This window comes from Taudactylus pleione, unplaced genomic scaffold (assembly GCF_031769625.1).
Source record: "Taudactylus pleione unplaced genomic scaffold, aTauple2 ptg000334l, whole genome shotgun sequence".
NCBI classification, from domain to species: Eukaryota; Metazoa; Chordata; class Amphibia; order Anura; family Myobatrachidae; genus Taudactylus; species Taudactylus pleione.
In genome coordinates, this window is record NW_028284735.1 from 861446 (window position 1) to 877545 (window position 16100).

A 16100-nucleotide genomic window follows, 5' to 3' on the forward strand; every position below is an offset into this window, starting at 1 on the left:
TGGGTTCCCCAAGGACATTGTTTCAGACCATGGGGTGCAATTTACCGCCTTATTCTGGAGGGAATTATATAAGTGTTTTGGCGTTAACCTGAGCTTTTCATCAGCCTACCATCCTTAGAGTAATGGTTAGATGGAGTGAGTAAACCAGGATTTGGAGAAATTCATGTAAATGTATGTGTCATCCAGTCAAGATGATTGAGTCTTCTTATTTCCATAGTAGTGTACTATCGCACACCAGCTGGACCCTGCTTTCCAAACATATGCCTATGGATCTGCTGTCATCTGAATCCAGTGCCTGTTCTGGAATTGTTAAAGATCATGCACCCAAGCTATCACTTTGTTCCTGATTCTTCTTGGTGGTCTTTGGCTGGAGAGTTTTTTTCGTGTGTCTGCTGCTTTCTGGACTGCTGATGGGGCCCTGTTTAATTAAGGTGCTGTGATGCATATCTCTTTCCTCCTGGATGGTTCATGTCTACGGACTTTGTTGTGCCTTGGGATTATCCCTGTGGTGCCTGGTGGCCTTCTATGTAGACATTGTTTGTGGCCTAAATCCACTTCAGGATTATTGTTGATTACCTTCCTCTCAACTTCTCAGTGGCCTAGTCCTGGTCTCCGCCAGTCGCCTGGAATGCAAATGTTAGTTCCCTGCTGCCCTGCACCTCCTTTCGCATCTCTTACCATCGTAGACATGTAGCATTTCCTTTTCTAATGCTATATTCCATATTTTTCTTCTATATCTGATTCCTACCTTTGGTCCCCTCTCCCCTTTGTCATCTTCCTTCATTCCTGGTCTGCTCAGTCTACCCATCTGTCTTCTCGCTGCTATTCATTCTCTTCTTCCCCACCCCCCTTTCTTTTGTTTCTTCTTTTTTTGCATGTCTGATAAGGTATATGTGCACTTTCTCCCAAACCCACACATCTTTGTTTTAGGTGTACACTGTTGTATTATTAAAGTTACTCTTCTTTTTTCCTTATTGATATGCCTGTTTTATTATTTTCCTGTGTGCTTTCTGTTTATGTAAATAATTAAGTGCTACTTCCTGCAGTCTGTTAATGTTTACATTAGGAGGGTCCTGCTACCCTCTAGTGGACAAAACATCCCAGTTCTGTAAGTGCTTTACATTTATTTTATTTTATTTTTTCTCATTTAGCACTGCTTCTCATTGTGTGATATATTCTTATGTACCTATTTCTGCCTATATTGTTTAATGCACTCCACAACACTGGCAGTTCTCCATAGACTCTCCGGTTTTCCACCTGTGTACTATAAATCTTATAGTACATACTGTTTTGAAAGTGCTCTCCATAGAAATTTTGTTAATATATCCTAGTGCTTTCCTGTCAATTCTTGGTTTCAATATATTTTCCTTGATCACTGTACTTTACACATTGCACTCAAGTAAGGGTTTTTTTTGTAATAGCAGAGATCTTTCCTTTTTCCGATTCTTATGTAAGCTAATAATAAACTTGTTAAGGGGAGGCATTTATCTGATCTCTGTACCATTCTTCTCTGTATCACTCTGTCCATAGCACTGTGTCTTCCTAATGACATCAGTTCACTGCAGATTAAAAGAGCACATAGAGTTAGTCTACAAAAAGAAGGAGACAGCAATCACCCTTGTCCTGTCATCAGTAGATTTTTCGATTTCAGAGCCAAATAGAACATCCACTCAGTCTACAAGAAAATGTCCTTAATTGACGGTGAATGGTAGCACACACTTTCAAGACGTCTCTGCTTTCAAGGTGCAGAAGAGAAAGAAGTTCTCTCCGGTTTGTAGTCATCTGGTAGAAAAAATGTGGTTTACTTTTACTCAGATTCACTTTACTTTTTCCTGTAATACTGAGAGTGGACATTGATGGTCGTACTCTCTTTTTTGTTGATCCAGGCAAGGGCAAAGCTAATTTTTTTCATGGCCATTCCCCACCTTGGTCACCTAACCATCATAATGACCCCTGAAATGTCCAACCGCCTATGTAGTGTTACAAAATTTCTGTTTGATGTTGGACATTAGGATATTTAGGATATTAGGATAATTAGGATATTGCAAAACTCTATTAGGATATTGCAAAACCTGTAATTGATCCCCACTCATGCTATTCTTTATATTTTAAGATTTCAAGATGTTTTTATGGTATATTAATCTTCATACTCTTTGTTACTTCTAAAACACCTCAATGTACATCTCACAGTCTTCTGGGTTGTGTTACCACCTTTTTTGGAAGGCAAAGGGAAAATTGTTTATGTTCTGAAGTGATAAAAGTACTATTCACTGTATTTTTTGTCCTATTGCATTGTTCAGATGTTTTTCTTGTTTTGCTATTTACACTTTATTACATTGTAAGCTGTATGGCCACCTATCTTACCTAGATCTCCCTGTAGGCTGGGGTAGTGAGAACATTTTCTTTAAGACCTTACCATTCTATATTCTTATACCCCCAGATGGAGTATGTTGACATCCATACCCTCATGTGTACTCATCCTTTCAGTCCATAAACTATGTTTTAAGCTAGTCTCCTAGAATCTGGGGGCCTTAACTCTCCTGTGAAGTGACCATTAAGTACTACCTTTCTTACTATTTTATATTATAGGCACAAAAACAGACAAATCTCAGGTGCACAACTCCAAATTATTAATAATATATAAATGCAATACAATTTTGCAATCAATAGAGGTTTTTAGCATAATCTTGGCCAAGGTTATGGGCCTACCCACCATATCCAGGTAACCTCTCTAGGGTAGGTCCCTAACATACTACGATTCAAATCCAGAGCGCAGGACACCCCCAAACTAGCCCAGCTAAGCCACCCCAGGGCACCGCCATAGTAAGAAAAGTGCAGTGTGAAAGAGATAGTTAGGAGCAGCTACTGCTGCATATAAAGAATGAAAATAAAAAGTGAGGTACATATATAATAAACAAACAGTGAAGGGTTAAAATGTGTTATAAAAGAAAAATGTGTTATAATGCGGTGCCCTGAAACAGATCAACAAATTGCAATGAAAATTATGAAAATAAAAAGTGAGGTGCTGTAGTGCAACTTTTGTTCATTTTTGGGGCGTGGCGTTTGTAATGAATATGCACACAAGTAATAGGCACAATTCTAGGTAAGTCCTACAAGTTTTATATACTGTAGTGCAACTTTGGTTCATTTTTGGGGCGTGGGTCCCCCTGGATTGCCTTTGTTGATCTGTTTCAGGGCACCGCATTATAACACATTTTTCTTTTATAACACATTTTAACCCTTCACTGTTTGTTTATTATATATGTACCTCACTTTTTATTTTCATTCTTTATATGTAGCAGTAGCTACTCCTAACTATCTCTTTCACACTGCACTTTTCTTACTATGGCGGTGCCCTGGGGTGGCTTAGCTGGGCTAGTTTGGGGGTGTCCTGCTCTCTGGATTTGAATCGTAGTATGTTAGGGACCTACCCTAGAGAGGTTACCTGGATATGGTGGGTAGGCCCATAACCTTGGCCAAGATTATGCTAAAAACCTCTATTGATTGCAAAATTGTATTGCATTTATATATTATTAATAATTTGGAGTTGTGCACCTGAGATTTGTCTGTTTTTGTGCCTGCAATTTGTCTCATCAGGTAGCACCTCCCATTATATATATATTCAGGGTGTGCAGTCCAGAAATATTTCCCATATACTCTATTTTATATTATATTAATATTATTGTCACAAGCTTGATGGCCAGAGATGCTGCCAACAGTTCCCTTAGGCCAGTTGCTGGGAGACAGAGATGCCGTCATCCAGTGTTGCTGCTTATGTCATCCCGGTGGCACAGGCCATTATCCAGCATCCAGCCACTTGTGTCATCTCAGCGGCACTGAGCTGCACTCCAGTGACTTCTGCCGCCTGTGTCATCCTGGCGGCACAAGTCGCACACCTGTGTCTTTTGCCTACGCAATTCTACATCCTTCTACACAGCTCAGTGGCCGCATCTTCTACCAGCCCTCTAGGCTGCTACATGGCCCAGTGGCCACATCTCCTACTAGCCCCAAAGGATGCTACTCAGCCAATGGCTGTATCTTCACCAGCTGCCTCATGGCCCAATGGCTGCTTCTAGTAAAAGTTTTCCAGCCCTCTAAGCTGCTACATGGCCCAGTGGCCTCATCTCTTACCAGCCCCAAAGGCTGCTACATGGCCCAATGGCTACATCTTCATGAGTCCTCAAGGCTGATACATAGCCCAATGGCTGCATCTAGTCAAGGTTCACCAGCCTTCAAGGCTGCTGCACAGCCCAGTGGCTTCATTATCTGCCAGCCCTCAAGGCTACTACACTGCTCAGTGGCTGCATTCTCTACCAGCCCTCTATGCTGCTACACGGCCCAGTGGCCGCATCTCCTACCAGCCCCAAAGGCTGCTACATGGCCAATGGCTGCATCTTCACCAGCCCTCAAGGCTGCTTCACGGCCCAATGGCTGCTTCTAATCAAAGTTCACCAGCCCTCAAGGCTGCAACACAGCCCAGCAGCTGCATCTCCTACCATCCCCAAAGGCTACTACTCAGCCAAATGGCCACATCAAGCCAAGAACCACCAGTCTTCAAGGTTGTGGCTTGGTCTAGACGGACTGTAGCCTTTCTTACCAGCCTCTAGATTGTTGTTGGACTTCATCTTTAAGGGATACTCCCACCATCATCCTTGCACAATCCTCAACTCTATTGCTACACAATGGTGATTCCACCAAGACTCTTAACATTTATATACAGAAATAATAATTCTGCAGGCGACACATTGGAGGTACACTTGGATTAATGACTATATATTTGCCCCTCTCCACTCAAAGTCACGAGGAGTGGTAATTTTACTTATCCGCGATTTACAATACACTATTTTTTATCAGCATTTTGACTCCAGAACAGAGGTTCTCAAACTCGGTCCTCAGGACTCCACACAGGTCACATTTTCCAGGTCACCCAGCAGGAGCACAGGTGTAGTCATTACTCACTGACAAATTTTAAGAGATCCACAGGTGTAGCTAATTATTTCACTTGTGATTCTGTGAGGAGACATGGAAAACATGCACTGCTTGGTGTCCTGAGGACCAAGTTTGAGAACCTGTACTCTAGAGGATGTTTTATTCTTCTGGATGTCCTCATCCACCAGGCATGATTTACTATGTTGAATATATATGCTCCAAATTGTCCCTCTGAATATTTCATGGAACTTTCCTAATTTCTGGCCCACAGGGGTGCATCAGGTCTAATGTTGGGTGGAGACTTTATTATGGTAGATGATGCTCTATTCAAGAAATCCCCTCCACCTGCCAGGCTATCTTCCACCAATTGGCAACAAATCCAGCAATTTAAATCACTTCAACTGTCTGGTCTGTAGCACCTGTTTAACCCTTCTGATAGGTCCTACATTTACCTCTCCAGAGTTTATAGGACATTGTTCCAAATTGAATATATACTATTGACGAACAAATTTCTTATTTATGACCAATATGTAATCCTGGGTGACATCATTACCTTAGATCATGCCCCTATAAGCTAACACTGTAATGTAGCATTTCGAAGGCAGATATCCCCACAGTTGCTTATAGAATATAGGTGAGCTGCATATCATCTTAATCAGCAGAAGCTGCTTGTGCATCCTATTTGCGTTGCATTTGGTAAAAAGTCACACAAAAGGAAGCTCTGCATTACCGAGTCACACGGAGTTCCCGCATTATGTGTAGTGCGACTTGTAGCGCATTGAGGATATATGTATGTGGACACATCTGTATAGGATTTTCACAATAGTTCGGATCTCAAATGGAATTACTATCTTGATGACAATATAGACCATTGGGAAGATTTGGTACCCTTATGGGCAATATCAAAGTTGCAATGCTCATGCGTCAAGGTACATTACCATAGTCACTTGCAGTGACTATTTACCCACAGTGTAATTGCAAATCATGAAGCATTTGGGGAATTGTGGCAAAGAACACAGGCATGTCGTGACCATGTCGTACTCACAACCGAAACAATCACTTTATCTGTGACTGATATTGCATCTAGATGCGGCAACATTTTATGCAGATGTTTGGTTTTTCAATACATCTCCCAGTTGCTGTGACATTTGCATATTTTCACATTGCAGCTGCATACTAAGAAATGGCAGTGGTATTAGCGTACAACTATGAATCCGGCCCTATGTCTCTAGGAGATGGAGCAAATATAGGGCCTGATTCATCAGTGCACACAAGTGCACTGCTGAATGGAGATTCCAGATTATCAGGCATCTGCACGTGCACAGGACACATTTTGCAAGTGTGCAGTATGGGTCCTGCATAGTCGCACGCAGACCTTGAATGCCTGTGTCTGATTGACAGGAAGAGGCATTTAATGGGTGGTGTGGGGATGAAAGCAGCCAGCATTCCCGGAACCGGGGGCATGTCTGCCTCATTTTCCGGGAAGAGGCAGCCCGGGATCTGCGTTGATGTGTCCTGGGCTCGCAAGCAAGCCAGCCTGAGTTAGCTGAGGCTCACTCGGCTAGCCAGAGGCCCAGCGCTGTCCACCATCGCGACTATCAACCACCGATAGTTACGATAGTAATCCCAGCCTGTGACCTCCTTTGCAGTGCTGGGATTGCAATGCAGCAGGGGTGGTCATACACCTCCTGCTGCATTTGCATAAAAGCAAGGATTGCAATTGCAAAGCTGCCTGCATGCAGCTTTTCAATTGCAATCCTTGCTGAATCAGGCCCACAGATCACTATCAATCTCTTCAAGAATCTTTTATTTTGTCCCAAACCAAATACAAACTAGACCATTTGAAGATTAAATATTTTTACTGGGTAAACAAACTGGGCAAATTGTTTGGTAATGTCTCTAAAGTCTTGAAACAATGAAGATACATTAACTCTGGGTCTGATTCATCATGGATCACATCTGCAACAGCGCACGCAGATCGGTAGATGGTGCATACTGTGCCTGCGTATGCATCGCAGTGTACGTACATGAGTGAGCATTGCGGATTGCTCTGCGATCACTCATGCAGAAAGAATGTCATCGCAGAGTAAGTGACAGGAGGTCACCGTTTGGGGGTGGTGACATGGAAGTGGTCAGAGAAACGCAGTCATGCCAGTCTGTTTGAACACCGTTGCATGGGCGTGCATAAATTAGCCACCGTGATGGCATACGCAGCTTGAGTACTTACTGTGTGAGATGAGGTTAGCAATTTCTGAGTGAGGTCCATGGGCGCCGAGAGGTGGGGGGGAGCGGGTACAGTTTACCCGGGCTTGCTAGAGGGGCTCGGCGTCGTCGTCCCCCCTCCCTCACAGCAGCTCAGCACACAGCTTGTGCAGTGCTGCATTACGAGACTGCTCGTGGCTGCTGCAGCAACCGGAGCAGTCTCCTATGGCTGTAGGGGGGAGCGATCTAACCGATTGCTTACAGCGCCCCCCTCCCCATCACTCAGCGCTGCTACATGGTGTTGCATAACTGATTTATTTTATTTTTGTAATTATCAAAGGGGATGTGGCCACCCCCACGTGATTAGGCCACGCCCCCTGTACCTGGGCCTGGCCGTGCACTCTATGGCCCTGGTAAGGTCAGACCTGCTGTAAATGTGCGCGTGGGGCTGATGTTACTGATGCATACGCAGGACTGCAAGGTATTACGGATGTGAGAGTGGTATTGGGCATCTCTATGCTGGCTGTGCGATGATTTTGTGATTGCATTCATTAGCAGCTGTGATTGCAATAGCGATCCATAGTGAATCAGGACCACTGTCAGAGATCCTCCTGACCCATACTTACACAACATTCCACTATTGTTGACCAGTTTCAACAACATTATATCGAACCTCTTCCTTTGACCCTGCTCATAAGGAGTTATTAAGGCCCACCTCTCCAAGTTGAGTCAAGAACAAAGGGATTATTTAGACATGGACATCATTATGATTATGTCAGTACTTAATATTACCACATCAGGCCTTTGAGCCCATAAGGCTTGGATCGCAATGAGGTTGGGTATATGTCCTATATGGCCCATTCAAGGGTGATTGTAAAACTAATGCCCAGTGTGTTTAATGTATGACTGTAAGAAGCCCAAAAAGCTTGACCTTGGCACAACCCCACATGCAATATTTTGTTTTTGCCACCACTCCTTGTTACCTCCCCCAAGCACTCACTGACTGTCAATCACACTGCAAATAAAATGTTGCTGCATGCGTTTATGGTAATGTTCCTTAACTTATGCAAAAATGCAACTTAGATGCATGCGCAGTTTACTGATAATCACTTAGCTGCATTAATATCAGCATTGTGTACATCTCTGAATCAGGCTTTTTATCAATTAATGCATAGACATTCCCCTTGTCATCCTACATTTTATACTTTGCATATTATATTTTTGTCAAAATCTAACAAGGACCCACAACTGATGGCCTCTTATAGACCAGTAACTTTACTTAATATACAGTAGATTTTAAAATTTTTGCAAAATAAGGGCCAAAAATTTACAATTGATTCTTCCTGATCTTCTTACATCCTATTAATTGTGATTCATAAAATATTCACTCATATAAAGATATTAAATCAGCAACAGCAGCTATGTTGGCCTCTTCTCTTGACCCTACTTCAACTAACATTGTACTTTTCCTCAAATAACCTTTGACTTTGTACCTTCTTCAATCACTGCCCCTCCTGTTTACATTGACTGATACTAAAAGCATCAATTTGGCTTTTAATAATTTTATCTGGAACAACACTGTAGCACAAATTAAGGATTGTAGACAATAATGTTGATGGGGTCGGGGATAAATATATCATAAAGCTATTGATCGATTACTTATGTTATCTTTAATTACAATGGCAAAAGTTCATGTGTTATTTGATTATTCTCTATTTTGTGATATTACTCTGTGTTCTCATCATTATTATTATTATTATTATTATTATTATTATTATTATAGTGTCACACCTTGTTAATACTGCTGGATTTCTTGTGTATTTCACTTTAGAATGAATAAATAATGAAATAAGAATCTAAATGTATTTCACACTATAATAGCCATTAAAGCTTCTGTGGCCTAAGCAGTGGTATTTATCCCAGTTGAGGATTTCCCTTGCTCAAACTTCCCTTATTATTGTTTCAAAAGTATGTTTCAGGACCAATATAATTACACAGCCAGAATTTTAAAGAATAGTTTTCAAGAGGCAACATTTATTTTATTTGTTCTGGGCACCATCAACACTATTTGCAAATCTGGTAGTGATAAGGCACTAAGAGTGGCAAAGCCTAGTGTGGGGGGAAGGGGTGGCAGAGGAGATGAGTACCACTCAGTGGCAGATCCAGAGCGGGGGGTGATCAGGGCGATCCACCCCCCTAACAAACAGCTGACACAAAGCTAAACTGCAGCTCCGAGAAGTGGAGTGAACTGCGGCTAATTCCTGTCAGCCCGAGGTGAGCCTCAAGCCACCCGATTGGAGTGGATGAACTACCCCTACCGGCAGGAAGGAATAAGGCTCCTTGTGACGTCACCGCCTTCGTGCTCACTCTCCCTGATCCTTTATGTAATTCTCTTGCTACCATTGCGAAACTTCTCCACACACACGAAAGATGGCATTTTTAATGTCCCTGGCGCTCAGGCAGGTTCTGTAGGCGAGGTAGGTAGGGGTGGTAGTGCTGCTTATCTCCATTAGTTAATGAGACGGTGTGCAGCATGTGTTATGGACCTGTCTTGTGTACTACTAGAACTAGATGGGGGTTGTTCACATCTCCCTGCCCCAGTGTCCTCAGCATGTCACATCACCAACATCATTATTATTAGTGGTCAGAAATGTAACTGCTCTATGTGGTTATCTTGAGTCCAAGAGTCAATAATCAGATACGTGACTGTACAATGTGTGTGAGTTTATGTAAATATGTAAGTGTGTGTGTATGTATATATATATATATATATATATAAACAAAGTAAACAGCGGCACTCACGGGACTCCCAATAACGACTTCTAGACACGACTGTGCAGTTCTACTGTCGTGTCTAGAAGCCGTTATTGGGAGTCCCGTGAGTGCCTCAGTTTACTTTGTCTATACTTCAGGTTCTTATACCTCCGGAGGGCACCAGGGAAAGTAACCATCTTTACATTGTGAAGTGCCAGCACACATTGACTTATACAGAGTGAGTGAAAAGGGTTTAAGCGACTGATGTACTACAAGTGTAATTATACAAACGTGTATGATAAAAAATACATTGATTTATTCTAACAAACAAACATATAATGAAAATGAAAAAACATTACATGAATCACTTCTGGACCTACGTGGGCAGTCAGAGAAATCCCTTAAGGACTCAGTGTGAATATGCAGGTGATTGGCACCAAGTGCAATGTGCTAATAAAATTAATATTAAAACTAGCAATTCATCAAACAGAGTAAATGATATCAGTTAAAAAATACAGGAGAATACAAAAAAGGTGGACATGAATAAATATATAAAAAGATATATATAAGCAGAATTTCAATAGATGTCTTAAAAATGAAAAAAAAAAAACACTAAAAAACTGCAAGATATGAGAAAGTTTCTTTTTAAATGGTGCTTATCTTTAGTAGTTCATATAAGCAAGAGGCAGCTCAACAACGTGTTTCATCCTACTGGGGACTTCATCAAAGGGAAGTTTGTATAATTACACTTGTAGTACATCAGTAGTTTAAAACCCTTTTCATTTACTCCATTCACACAAAGGGGCAAAACGAAAATCCCTATAACTTTGGGTACAGCTGACACCCTTAATACATAGGGAGCACGTAATATACACAAAATCAATAATTCTTTTGCACTAATTTTATCCCCTGACATTCTCTACATATAAGTTGGCGCCAGTACCTCTCTCTTTTTTCGAAATAAATATATATATATATATATATTTATATATATAGTAATGCAAAGCAGTGTCACTCATCAGAATTGAAAAAAGAGGGCTCGCTCCAGTCGCTAACAATCAACATTTTGAGTTTTAATAACAACTCGTCATCAGGACATACAGTAACATACAGTGAGTTCTTACCTTTATACCCCATCCCTCATTGCATGTGCCGCCAAACTGACCAGCTTCCAGCTCACCTCCACCGCCCGGCAACTGCCGATGACGTCAGAGTGAGACGGGGCATCGTCAAGGCAACCACACACAATGTCAACAAAACCACGTGTGGATGCGTGTATGACACACGCGAATAATCTAAGTTGCGAAAGTTAAAAGATACAAAGTGCAACATATAAAAAACATAAAAAAGACACCTCAGAACCCATGTTACAGATATAATAGGAATAAATAAAGCAACATATGTTAATAATTTAACACTAATAAATGCACAGTAAGCAGACCTTTATCTCTTATATTCCCTGTCAATACCATAGAGTATCTAATCAGGCTTAAGGGGATACTTGCAAAAAGATACAAAATACACAATCACATATATATACTGAATGCCAATAGAAGAAACTATAACTATAATGATCTAGTAATATTAGAAGCCACCCATATTTTCAAACCATCACAAAGGGACCAGATCTATATAGTGTACCTATTTTTCAAGGAGTCTATCAGGGGTATTCAATATGGGTGCGATAACATCGTTTTTGCGTTAATATCGGAGCTATGACGTCATTATCGCTGGTTTTAGTTTTTACACTGTATTCAATATCAAAGACTTATCGCAGTTTTGAAAAGTCTTTGATAAAAAACGGGGATAACTTTTCACCATTGAATAGGTATCGAAAAAAAGTGCAGAATTGGGGTTTAGGAGTGCAGGCTTAAAAAAAATAGCCTGCACCCCTGGGACTGACATTTAAAAAAGAACTGTGTCAAAAAAAGTTTTAAAAAAAAATAGGGACACCCCAAAAAATGAATTTAAAAATTGGGGTGAAAAAAAAAAATGGTAAAAAATTGTTTAACAATAGGGAAATAGGTTCAGGGCTATTCTGCATGTATGCGGCAGGTGTTTTGAAGAATAGAATTATAGCGGCAGGTGCACAAATGCAGAATTTTTAAAAACTTATTTTAGGGACATCAAAATATGCTAGTAGCCATTTTCATGTACCCCAAATTTGATGGGACCACTTAAAAAAACGAAAAAAATAACCTAAGTGCTCTTCTGCAACACTTCTTCAATGTCGGGAAAAAAACACCTGCTGCGGCTATTTAAATCCCCGACTTTCAATTAAAGGCTAAAACGGGGGTACCCATAGTGTTCCCCCATGTTATACAACTTTAGGGGGGTCTTACAATTATTTTAAGGAAAAAATCATAACTTTACGCAAATCCAACTTCGGAGTTTCCCGTTTGCGTTAATTATATATTGAATACGGGGATAATCGGGAGCGCGCACCATACTTTAACGCAGGTAAAAACTCCGATATGAAACGTTAACTTCGACAGTGAAGTTAACATTTCATATTGAATACCCCTCTTATAACTCATATGTCAAACTTACAGTGTATATGTTGGGGCCACAAGTAAAAAAATCAGACAAATGCAGTGAATGATAAATGGTCATTTAAACCTTTTGGCTTGACCGTATCCAACATATATATCCACCTTGCTTCTAAACATAATAGGGCCTTATGTCGATCACCCCCTCGAGGAGATTCAGGGACTTGGTCTATTATCATATGTCTTAAGTTAGCCATATTATATTTATTCTCAACAAAATGACGGGCCACAGGTTGTTCAGATGGTCTGCCACCCAGTGCTGATCTTATAGCAGATCTGTGCAGGGCCATCCGCTCCTTAAATGAACGGATGATCTTGCCTACATAATAAAGGCCACACGGGCACTTGATCAAATACATGACAAACAAACTGGAAGATTTCCACTTACCTGTTCCAGTTGAACTCACTGTATGTTACAGTATGTCCTGATGACGAGTTGTTATTAAAACGCGAAACATTGACTGTTAGCGACTGGAGTGAGCCCTCTTTTTTCAAGTCCGGAGAGTGACACTGCTTTGCATTACTACCTACCTTCTTCAGTGAGCACCGCGGCTAGGGGATGTTGTTTTGGGAGTGCCTGCACAACTCGAAACTATATATATATATATATATATATACTCCAACCACTGGCGGCACTCCGGATAACAAACGATACGGACACTTAGCTGGTTTCAGCGACGTTTCAGCGCCTTTAATCAGTGCTTTTATCAAGCATATACAGTAATACAAATGTGAATAACAGACTTAAATAGCTCACCACCCAGCAGGCCAAACCTCCGGTGTTGCACACGTGCGCTGCCAGACAGCAGTCGCACAGGAAATGACGTCATGGACAGCCCCTGGTGTAGCCATAGTGATATGAATAAACACTAATACACGCTGTGACTGCTAATCAAATAATCGTGGGGTAAAAGCAAACACTGTGTCAAAACCGCGAAGTGGCCTGAAACAGGATATGCACCATTAAGTGAAAATGGATGAAAACACCAATAATCTAAAAATTACTCTCGGCAAACAGCCGTAATTATGTTAAAAACACCATAAGCACTACCTACACCTATACATACATGACTGACAACATCAACACGACGTACCTTAACATATATGACATTAGACACATGAAACAATAACAATGTACAAAAACATATTAATGCACACAGTAATCAGACAACCAGCAGCAGAAATGTACCCACCTTGCATCAACCCACAAAAAGCTTATTAAGACTGTAATCAGGCCAAAAATAACATAGACAACACTGAGATGTAATATAGTGTCCGGACATATCAAACAGCCCCCTTGGGAGCAATAATCTATTGGCCACTGTGGCAAACACCACTAAATGTTAAATAACTGACTAATAAGCTGTTTATACAAAGCATTGAAGACCTAAAGTCTCATTCAAACCACGAGGTCCCAATGTCTCTAACCTCATGATCCAATTGGCTTCACACTGTAGCAGTTTCTTGCCACGGTCCCCACCTCTCTGTAGGGGAGGCACATGGTCAATAATGTGATAGCATAATGTCGCAATGCTGTGTTTGGCCTCAGAAAAATGTCTCGCTACAGGCTGTTCACTGGTGCCGCTAGCAATAGCGGCCCTAATAGCTGACCTATGTTGCACCATGCGAACTCTGAGTGTACACTCTGTCTTCCCTATGTACATTTTGGAGCATGGGCAGATGATCGCATAAACAATGTATGAACTAGTGCATGTAAGGTGATTGCGTATATTGTATTTCACACCTGTAAAAGGATGGAAAAACGAAGACCCTGTCTGTAAATAACTGCAAGTGATGCAGTTAGAACATTTATAACAACCCAATTTAGGATTTCCCAAAAAGCTGCTTTTCTTGGATTTACCCAATTGGGTGATGTCGTTACGCACTAAAAGGTCTTTGAGGTTTCTACCTCTGCGATAACAAGACATAAGAGATGAATTAATGAGGGGTTGTAGATGCTTGTCTGTACTAATGATTGGCCACAAACGTTTAGCTTGTCGATTAATGGAGGAACTCATGTGGTTAAAGTTGTTGACCCATATATGCCTGTTAGACTGAACCATCTTGTCGGTTCTAGGAACACCAAGAAGTTTATCTGCAGGAATTGCCAACGCTTTAAGTTTGGCTTGTTCCAAAGTTGACAAACTGTACCCTCTTTGTAAAAAATTAGTCAGCATCCTATCTAGTTGTTTAATCCCTTCATCTCGATCTTTGGCTATACGCAAAGTGCGTAAAAACTGTGAGAATGGTAAAGAGTTTTTTAATGGTGCTGGATGTGCACTACTGGCCAGCAACACATTGTTCCTGTCAGTAGCCTTAGTAAATAAAGAGGGAACTAATCTACCTCCACATTTGGTAACCGTAACATCTAAGAAATTCACCGAAGTGAGACTAGTGCGGTTTGTAAATCTCACAGGTCTATGCAACTCGTTGTATTGCTCAATCATATTGACAAATGCCTGTGTGGTACCTCCCCACACAATCAACAAATCGTCGATATATCTGAAAAAAGCCAATATGTTTTTGGAAATGTTAGGGTCAGAAAAAAATACTTCATGTTCAATGGCGAACATATATGAATTATCATATGATGGGGCCACATTAGACCCCATAGCGCAACCAGACAGCTGCAAGTAATAAGCACCATTAAACATAAAGTAATTTCTAGTGAGTGTTAATTCTAACAACTGTAGAATTAATTCCTCATTGATGCCCTTGAATAAGGGATTATCATGTATTAAATTCCTGGTGGCATGTAAACCTTCCCCGTGGGGGATACACATGTATAGGCTACATATGTCCACCGAACACAAGACGCAATCCACAGGTAAATCAGGAAGATCCACAAAAGCCTTTAACAAAGTGTTAGTGTCCTTTAAGTATGATGGTCTAGCTTGAACACAAGGTTGCAGCAAAGAGTCCAAATAGGTGGATGTCGGTTGGTACAATGAGCCACGAGCAGCAATGATTGGCCGACCCGGCGGTCTGATGGGATCTTTGTGTAACTTGGGAATCAAATAAAACAATGGTCTAATGGGAAACTTTACTTCCAGGAATAGTTACCATATGGCAAGCTTCATCCAGTATAGTATCCAATTCCTTTTTGAAAATGCACGTAGGATCTTGTGCAAGCTTTTTATATGTAGTGACGTCACTGAGTTGTCGGGATGCCTCCTCAATGTAATCAGTGAGGTTTAAAAGAACAATCCCTCCACCCTTGTCAGCTTGGCGGAATACAATGTCATCATATGCAGCTAGATGTTTAAGGGCCATGCGTTCATCTTTGGCAAGATTCCAAAAAGCAGGTGTCTTATTATTGGAATCCTCACTAATTGCTTTATCCAAAAGCTGAGTAAAAGTAGTAATTGACGCATTGGCGCTGATCGGGTCAAACGCGGACTTCTCCTGCAACTTCATCAATTGCGGGGGTATCGATGTGGAAACTGAAGGCTTATCTGCAAAGTATTCTTTTATTTTAAGACTTCTATTCAACATAAATATTTCTTTCTTCCATTGGATTTGATTGAAGGGTGTGGTAGGGACAAAAGTAAGTCCTTTGCGTAGAACTGAAAGTTCTGTGGCAGACAGCATTCTATCTGATTGAGCAATACAACGAGTTGCATAGACCTGTGAGATTTACGTACCACACTAGTCTCACTTCGGTGA